The sequence below is a fragment of the Perissodus microlepis genome, chromosome 18 (assembly GCF_051167445.1).
Source record: "Perissodus microlepis isolate ML-2025 ecotype Zambia chromosome 18, ASM5116744v1, whole genome shotgun sequence".
Taxonomy (NCBI): Eukaryota; Metazoa; Chordata; class Actinopteri; order Cichliformes; family Cichlidae; genus Perissodus; species Perissodus microlepis.
In genome coordinates, this window is record NC_140478.1 from 25,764,726 (window position 1) to 25,774,389 (window position 9,664).

The 9,664-nt window shown below is 38.4% G+C and overlaps 1 protein-coding gene across 1 annotated transcript in view; it reads right to left on the reverse strand.

Annotated features, from left to right (window-relative positions):
- glis1a (GLIS family zinc finger 1a) overlaps positions 1-6,365 on the reverse strand; it is a 65,663-nt gene extending 59,298 nt beyond the window's left edge. Inside the window, exon 1 of the mRNA XM_084912743.1 lies at positions 6,164-6,365. The gene's annotated coding sequence lies outside the window, so the exon portion shown is untranslated. The remainder of the gene's footprint in view (positions 1-6,163) is intronic.
- Positions 6,366-9,664: the final 3,299 nt, after the last annotated feature.

A 9,664-nucleotide genomic window follows, 5' to 3' on the forward strand; every position in this document is an offset into this window, starting at 1 on the left:
CCAGCGGAAGTGGTTCAAACATCTTGCAAGGATGCCTCGTGGGTGAGGGCATGTCCCACCAGAATAAGGAGGCCCCACGAAAGACCCAGCCAACAGTGGGGTGTTCCACCAAAGCTGGAAGAGGTAGCTGAGAAGCAGGAAGTCTGGCCGTCCTTGCTTAGGCTGCTGCCCCCATGATAATGGATTTTCTCAGACGTTTGACTTTGTAAGACAAACTTTTCAGATAATTAACTGAAATTTTTACTTCTGGATGGCAAAAAGAAAAACATTTCAGTTTCCATGGAAATATAGTTAGTAATAATTTCTTACTCTACTTGTGTTTTTAAATGGTAGCTTAAAAAGCTACTGGGTGCATTATTGCCACCTTTTAACTTTAGTAATATGTGAAGCCTAGATTATACTCTGTTGTGGACATGGACAGCTGGAGACTCGATGGCGCATCAGTCTTTGAAGTCCACTTGAAGTTTGCTGCCTGGGTACATCCATAGTTGGTGCACTGTGATGTACATTCTGCGCAGATCACCAACCCACCAACTCCAACTGTCTCCAAACATGACTGGGACCCCAGCAGACTATATAGACCACAGCAGACTCATAGATATGGAAAGCATAAACCCTGCTTTACAGCTTACCAGCTGCTGAGGGGGAAAGGGTTGTACCTGTATCAGTATCTCTTGTACTCCACTACATTTACACTATTTGCTTTAAAATAAACCATATTTAAATACTGGGAACCAAATGAATAAAAAAAAAAACACAATACAGTATAGTGTCGAAAGTGATTAAGGCATCGTTTGAGATCATTCACTGTTGCTTTATCTCTTGTTCAAACATTGACATCTAATGCATTTAAATATTTAAGGTATCCAAGTTTCAATCAAGTCCAACACAAAATCAACAAAGCCCAAGGAGGAGCCTTTCCCTGCAACACAATCTGGATTCATTTCTAAACCAGAGACACTATAGATACATTCATACACTCCCGCACACATTTCTTTAATAAATCTGTTTTCATGTGCTGTGAAAATAACCTTGAGCATGAATCTGGGATTTATAATTGTCATTTAGAGATAAAGTACCCTCCTTGTATTAACTGGAACTCCTATAATCCCACTAATTCACTGGACTGCGCAAAAAAGAAAAGTTCTGGGAGCTGAAATAATTTCCCAAGTAAACATGATTTAAAAAGACATTAGCCCGCAGTTAATAAACACCAGAAACAATGTTGAAACAGTTACCTCTGATACTTGAAGCGAGTTGTATTACCCAGCTGTGTCACCCTTGGGTGTTGCAAAAGAGAACGCACCTCTGGCCAGGAATAATATTTCTGAACGAAACCAAAATGACTCTGTGCTTTTAGGGCAATAACTGTTAATGTCCGTGAAAGGTATGCAGGGGTTGGGCAGCTGAGAAAAACAAGTGACGACCCATTTCATCAGCATGCTCTGTCATAAAACAACAGCTCGAACTAGCATGAGATCGGATGTGACAAATTCAGACTCCAGGCTGTTTTTTCAAAGACGTGGAAACAAATATTTATGTATGAAAAAGCAAATTAAATTCTTGCCTAACACTAATTCATCCCATATGACCCAGGGTTCGCTGCAGCTTTGAACTCTTAATTTAATACATTAGGTCATCCTTCCCTACGTAATGTAAACACAAGTATTAAGAGGTCTTTTGAAACAAAGCGTATGACTTTGAAAGACCTCTAATGGCCACCAGAGGGAATAGCATTAGCCTTTTTTTCCCCCGGCCAAAATCTGATCAGATTTTAGACAAATTCGAATCAGCAGGTTTTTCCCATCAACTGGTTTTACACAAATTTAGGGAAGTGGGTGGAATATTAGATGATCAAAAGAGGAGCAGTAACTGACTGCATTACAACAAACTTATTTCAAGAATTTATTTGTGTTTACAGTTTTGAGGAGATTTTCAAGATCATTTGGGGAAAATGCCACATTAAAAGCCGGCGCTAAAGGCAGCTTTGCACAATTTTGGCAACACTCTCCTAGATTGGTTTTCAATTATCTACGTTTTTTTAGCGATTGCCATTTTTCCACTTGCTGCTTTTAGTTGTTGTGTTTATGTTTAATGTACTTTAGTACTGTTTGTATTAAAATGTTGCATCTTAAAAAGATAAACAAGGACGCATTCTGAATATCAGCTATACATCTTCTGACTTGGCTCAGAAATCAACAGCAGCACATCAGATAAACGAAACGTCAGATAAACAAGTAAACAAACATGCATGAATGCAACTTTTTCCAGTTCCGATACGATACTGACAGCTTGACTGAGGGTTCAGAAAGACACACTATGTTACCATAAATGCAATAAAAGCTTCTCTAAAGCGTCAAACCAAACATAGCAATAGTGAAAGTTAGCAAGAGAGCGAAACTAACAAGGAAAGATTTGTCAGTGGAACTTTTTAGTTGTGTCAATTCACTTGACCTTACTTAGCTGACTTAACAGCTTGAGGTTAAATCCCAAAGTGCTGCAAACATACAAATAAAAGCTGTTGCTATAACAAGTGTGAAATAGCTCCAAACTAGCTGCTAGTTTCTACCATGTTGTAGCAGCGGCGTGGGAAGAGTGAAGGAGTAAAACACAGAACGTAATTAAACAGGTCCTGTTTTAAGGCAAGGAATCCTTGTGTTGTAGAACAGATTGTCACTAACTCAGTGTTTTGAGTTAAGATGGGACCCATGTGAGCTCACCTGGAAATCCACAATCTACACACCTTTATATAAATAAAGGCTAAAGAACAAGAGTAGATCAACATCGGATCTTAATCCAAAGGCTAGATCGGTGCATCCCTTGTTGGAAAATCTGTCGGTGATGAACTTTCGAAACTGGCTGAGAACAATAAGGATGTCAAAGACGCAATCTAAAATCTTTAATGCATTTTTGCTTTGGGGAACCTTTTTCTTGCCTTTAACATTTTTTTTTTATATAAAAGGTCAGAAAATAGTAAAGATTGCATCAATATTTCCTGAATCCAAGAGCATCAGTTTCATTCTAAATCTAAGGGCAAAAAAATAAAATAAAATACAAAACTGATGGTGACAGCATTAATGACATGACATGACATGAAGAATTGCCCAAGACTTCTGAAAATAATAATGTGTTGTAATTAAAAAGTTGTTTTTCCAGTGCATTAATCTCTGCTTTAGGTCTAACATTTAAAACAGCAGCATGAAGTCAGATATTATCACTAAAAAAGACAGTGAGCAAAGAAAAGAACTCAAATAATATATTTAAGAGGGAACTGTATTCTTTTTAAAAAACAAACCTTGCTGCATTATTAAACATCAAAAACCTGCAAATAAGTATTCTCCCTAACAAACGGAAAAACGAACCGAACCAATTCCATAACCCATTCAGCAGAGGTAATTAATGATGCCGCTAAACAATTCATTAACCAACATATTTTTCCAACTACAAAGCTTGTTGGTCTCTCAGTTCCTAAGGGAAATGATAACATTTCAATATATACTGGGGATCAGAGGGGGCTTCTCAGGAACTGGGTTACAGCCATGTTGTAACCCAACATAGCTGTTGGCCATCGGGCATACCGGGCATTTGCCCGGTGGGCCGATGGTGATTTTTCGTTTTTTTTCCGTAACAGTATAAACACTGAAAGGTGGTGGATTGGCCAGATGAAGGGAGATGTGTAAAAATAACTCAGTTGTTTGGTGGTGGCTATTGCGGAGCTTCTACAGATTCAGTAACATTAGCAAGTGGTGGAGGCCAGCAGATGCAACATGCTGGCAGGTGGATGACGGAAAGGCAGGAGGAGCAGAGACCCGAGGCGGTGAACTGAACTTCAGGTAAGAAGTTATGACCTGCAGTCTATCTGGGTCAGATATAAACCAAGTTTAGGTGGAGTTTATTTTCATTATGCTGACTTTTTACAGTCAGTTACAATAACTCGTACTGCGTACTAGCTAGCATGACGGATTTTATATACTGCTGGGTGGGTGCTATGATGTTATTGATGTTGAACTTGTTTTATCTTATTTTATTTATAAGGTTAGTTATTAGAGTTTCCAACCGTCCCGTAAAAAACGGAATCGTCTCGTATTCAGAGAAAATATTGCGCGTTTCGTATTGAGGTGAAAAGGAACAGTTTGTCCCAGACTTCAGCTACAATGAAAAAGACACAAAGCTGGAGTTATTCTGTGTCTTTGCTGCACAGCTGCCTCTTCTTCTCTCATTCTCCCCCCTCCCTCTCCTGTTTCTACTTCAATAATGAAACTGATCAATGATCAGCTGATCGGCTTTTCTCTCGTTAGTTTATCTCCCACTTTGCGCTAGAAAGAGGAAACCAGCGGATGTCGCGCTAAACAACAGCAGCACGTTTAAGCTTGATCAGCTGTTGTTAGAATTTATTTAACATTAATTTCTAGTATCAGCTGATGTTTGCTGGAGCCACAGCTGTAAAAGCTGCTGGTCATGATATCGGTTTGGTTATCTGGTGAGAGGGAAACATGAAGATGAAACCAGGAGATGTCCTTACTGAATCATCAGAGCTGAACAGGTGATGGAGAAACAGGTTTACCTTTTAGGTGACATGAATGAGTTGAAGGGAAGTTATGAACTGTTTCTGAGAGACAAATAACACCAGGATCCTTTTTTTATGTAGCTGACAGCTGGTAACTGTGCAGGGGAAAGTTTTATTCTTTCTCACCTGTCTTTCTATCTCCTTTCACTTTCCCTGCCATGCTGTTTATTGATGTGGCAAATGAATGGTTTATGAAAATATATCTAAATCTGTCATCAGTAATCAGTAATGATCATGTCTCACCTCTAGTCTTCTCTGTCTTAATTTCAGGTTTTCACCATGTGTTCTAGATAGTTCAGGAGGTTAACTCAACCAAGCAGTCTACTTTCGGGTACTGTTTAGAATACCAGAATAGGGAGGATGGTGTAGGTTTAAGTTTATTAGACTGATACATATATACCAACAAGACAGTGTACATCACTGTGACAACAGCGTTTGTTTTCATTCAAAGGCTTTATGGTTTTTCCTATAATACCTGGTGGGCCGGTCTCTTGTCAAAATGCCCGGGCCGATTTTTTGTCCCAGTCCAGCCCTGTAACCCAATGACACATTTTGAATCTGCCGTTTACATTTTGAAAGCGGCAATAGTAAAACAATCCACGAAAACTGAAATGTTATTGTTATTTTCTCTCCCTGGTGAGAAGTTGAGGCGAACATACAGCACAACTGTCAGGCCAAACAAATACTTTAGGTAGAAACAAACCTTGGCTTGCTGCTGATTTCCCGCTCGTAGCACCATGTTCCATGTGAGAACTTGAACAAACAATCTGAGCATCTGGTGAAATAATCTGTGAGTCATCGGTGTTGACCAACAACCTGATCAACCTCCCAAAAGCATATTAAAGTAACTTAGTGCTTTCTGAAAAAGCCAAAAATCTTGTTTATTGCTCCTTTAAGAGTCACATATATAACATTAAATTAAGTTAATAAATTATCAGTGATTCCCCATCTCAATGTACATCTCAAAACCATCAATTCCCAGCACAAGCTGCATGTCAGTGACACCATAAGACTAATGATTAAAACAAGCCTCCTCATCTGTTTGCCTCTCAGTAAGCCAGATTTCCACCCCCCGCGCAGCACTTTTCATTCCAGCTACATTACATAAATCAGCAGACTGCAGAGGAGTGGAAAGGAAAAGTCCCATAAGTAACAGGAGGGAAACTATCACAGGGAACCATTTGGGCATGAGCTCACTATAGTGTATAGCTCTTAATTGCCTTCCTCAAATGCTTGTTGCACAATCAGAATAAGTTCTTGTGTAATCCAAGACACGGAGGTAAGATTAGATCTGATAATAACATTTCTTGAGGACAGCGTGGAACTATTTTCTTCCACCCAGCGATGATTTTCCTCACTTATCATAAAACTCCTGACAGGTCACTGTACATTTGCATCCATCATACATCAGCTGGAGTCCATTTACAGAAACTCTTAGTTTTCTGGTTTTTTTGGGTGGTGGGGGCTTCGTTAGGAGAAAACACATCATATTGTTTCAAACGTGCTAACGCGTTAAACTCCATGACAGCGAAAAAATTCGTGGAAAAAAAACTTCATAAAAGTGCAGTAAAGTCACATCAGGCCAGCTGTTCTTACCGTGTGGTGTCCCCTCATCAGCTTGTTGTCAGTAGGTCTTTGCCTCGCGCTGACTGCACGCGGATTGTACTTCCCACTGTCACTGCAGAGCTGTCGGCTCAAGAGCTGCAGCTGCTTAGCTGCCCGCGCGCGCACGCACGAACTCTCTCCCCTCGACGTGAGCTAATATACGTTCATCTGTAAGCATCTGTTACTGCTTTTAAAGCTCTTTCACAATGCTGCATATGAAGCTGAGTCTGTAGTGTTTTAACAGTGAGCAACGAAGTAAAAAAAAAAAAGTTTAAAAAAACGACTTAGACCAGGGGCGTGTCCAGAGGGGGGGGGGGGGGGGGGGGGGGGGTATGTGGTGAGTCTAAATATGATTGGCCCCCAATCTGAGTTAGAGGGAAAATATTAATAAAACAGAGAAATGTTGAAGTGCTTTCATTTTATGTTATCCTTGCAGCCAGTATGTATGGAAGGTATGGAAGGACTGATTCTTATATAGCACTTTTCTACTCTCCCAGAGTACTCAAAGCGCTCTATATAACATGCCACATTCACCCAATCACACAAGCACTTTCTCTGTACTTAATGCTTTCTAACTACATTCACACACATTCATACTCCGATGGATGCATCGGAGCGCAACTTGGGCTTGACATGCAGACTAGAGGAACCAAGGATCAAACCACCAACCTTCCGATCAGTAGGTGACCTGCACTACCTCCTGAGCTACAGCCACCCCATGCCCTCTGTAAGTCAGAATTTCAAGTTAGGTATTTCTAAAGAATTTGGATTTTTGTGTTGTTGAGTTGAAACTTTGAGATGAGCACTCAAAAATGTCAACATCTAACATTCAAGAATTTATTTTTCAGCAAAAAAAAAACAAAAAAGTTGTTTTTATTTAGAATATTTTTTTCTATTGTTGTTGGTTTAGAAACTGAAGTGAAAAAATAGATATAAATCTTGAAGTACTATTTTGGAATAGTATTTTTGAAAGAAAAGTTGAAATAATATTTCAAGTTTAATCTCGAACAAGGGTGACGATTATTTTAACTTTTTTCTTGAAATGGCACTTTGATATTTATCTACAAAAATTGATTTTAATCTCAAAAAGAATAATATTAATAAAATGTATATTGTGTGTGGGACAAATTTGGGCTACATCATTGTACCATACTGACCTACTTTATCTGCTCCTGTTTTTAGATATATAAGATAAGAAACTTTACACTGATTGGTAAAATCGGTTTGGGAGTTTGTTGGTGTGGTAAGGATGGAGTTCTTGTAAATAAATTGTCGCCTTTGGCTGATCAAGAACAAAAGGAACACCGTTTTATACTACACTCTCAGACTGCTGTAGTCTGTTTACATTATCTTCAGGTAAATTCACCTATATTTGCTCGTGGACAGTGGCTTTTCATTTTAAAAGGAAAGTACGAGAGCATTTCTTTTTTTTTAGCCCAGGTGTGAGCTGTCTTGGTGGAAGCTTGCACCTTCTACATGTAATATGTTGTATGTGTGAAATATTGAGTCTTTAGTCATAATTTGGGCATGTATATCACTATAGTCTAGCTATAATATACATAGATTTAAGGCATTTTTTATATATATATACTCATCGTTTAAATAGAAAGTTTTAACCTTAGTAAACCACACATATGCCGGCTAGTTTCACGTCTGTAGATTTCATGGTTACTATGATTAAAGAAGCTTTAGGTATAATTCATAGTAAACTTACTTCAATCAAATTGGAACATTTGGTAGTTTTAACCAACCTCACAGGGCAAAATCTCTAAACTGCTAATGAGTACTGGGAAAAATGTTTTCCATACATACAAGCTGTTTTTATCACTGTATGATTCTGATAGAAGTCCACTTTCTTATTGAAGAATGGCTATTTGATATGTTATCCTGGCGCTAATGTTGACTGTAAATCAGTTTATTGATTATTAGCACCTGCAGCACACGGGTCAGAGCAGGACATTAAATCTAAAGCAGCTCCAGATGTGCTCTAAATAGTATAAGCCTCTTAAGACAAATGCATCTGTAAAACTATAAGTATGCATAACAGAAAGTTTTATTACAGTTTTTCCCTGTATGGTTTACCACTTTTCCTATATTATAACTGAAAGAGACTTAATATTAAGTTCACATGGCTTCTCTTCACTTTATGATATTTGTATTTCCAGTGGTTTCCCTATAAATTGTGCTGAGTATGTTTGAGGTGCTTGGTGTTGACCTTACTTTCACCATATTCTGGTTTCTGCTCCGCACAGTTTCCTATATGGTGTCTCTGTCGCTGTCAGCTCTGCATGATTTATACCAGGGTGAAAATTGATGGCACACATTATCATCCCATCACTGCCAGCACTGACATGTAAACTCCCTGCTACTCCAACATTTGTACCAATCACGTCAATACTTGGACACACTGCATAACAGCGTGTCAAACATCTGTCTCGTCCTCACGCTCTTAAGACTTTCATAAATACACAAAAGAGGCAAACAAGCAGAAACCTTTCATCTGTGTACATGATCACACAGTGAAACTGCAAGTCAGAGTATGAGTTCTGATTTCTGAGAAGATGCACAGAGCTGTAAACAAGTCCTCTGGGATGGAGCTGCAAACAAAACCAGATGGGCAAAAACAATTCACAAAAGAACGTATTCTCCATGAAAATTTGGGACACAGGGGCTTCGCTGCTAACTAGATGCAGAAAGCAGCTGGTGTTAATCTGTCTTTTTGCCATCCCTTCTCTTTAAAGTCATTCAGAAATCTTTTGAAAATGAGAATTAAAGCATTTATTCAGGGTAAAACACAAGTGTTTTATCTGCAGCTCATTTTCATCTCAGAGCAAACAACAAATCACTGGAGATGATGGACTGATGTTCCAACTTGGAGAATTAAGTAGGTTCTCAAATTCACAGGTGCTTTCAAGGCTTTTTCATTGTGGGATATTTGGTATTTTGCGATGAATATAAAAAGATATGCAGGCATTTTGACACTCTGCAACCAGCAATGACTTTAAAAAAAATCAAATTAATGTAATAAGAGCTCATCATTTAACTCAAATTGGTAAGTGTCTGTCCCATAAATTAAATAATCCCAGCATTTTTGGTATTTCAGATATTTGGTCCACTTTTACTATAAAAATATGCTGATATGCTATCACCTCTCAAACCCTCTGGAGACACATAATGCATAGGTTTTATAGAGCGTGTCCTCAGCGATTTTCTTTCCTCCCTGTATCACTTGACTTTCTTTGTGTTGAGGACCTGTTTCTTTTACATCAGTGTTTTATGTTAAGTTACATTTATATATATATATATATATATATATATATATATATATATATATATATATGAAACACTTACTGTTTGCAAGGTATAGCAAGAGGTGTTACTTCCTTTTCAAGACTTACAAGCCAAAAAGGTCTAGAAAAATCAGCATACGAGCTAAAAGATTTGGTTGATACACCTCCTCGGTTTGCCTCTACTTTTTTTCTTTGTTTAAGA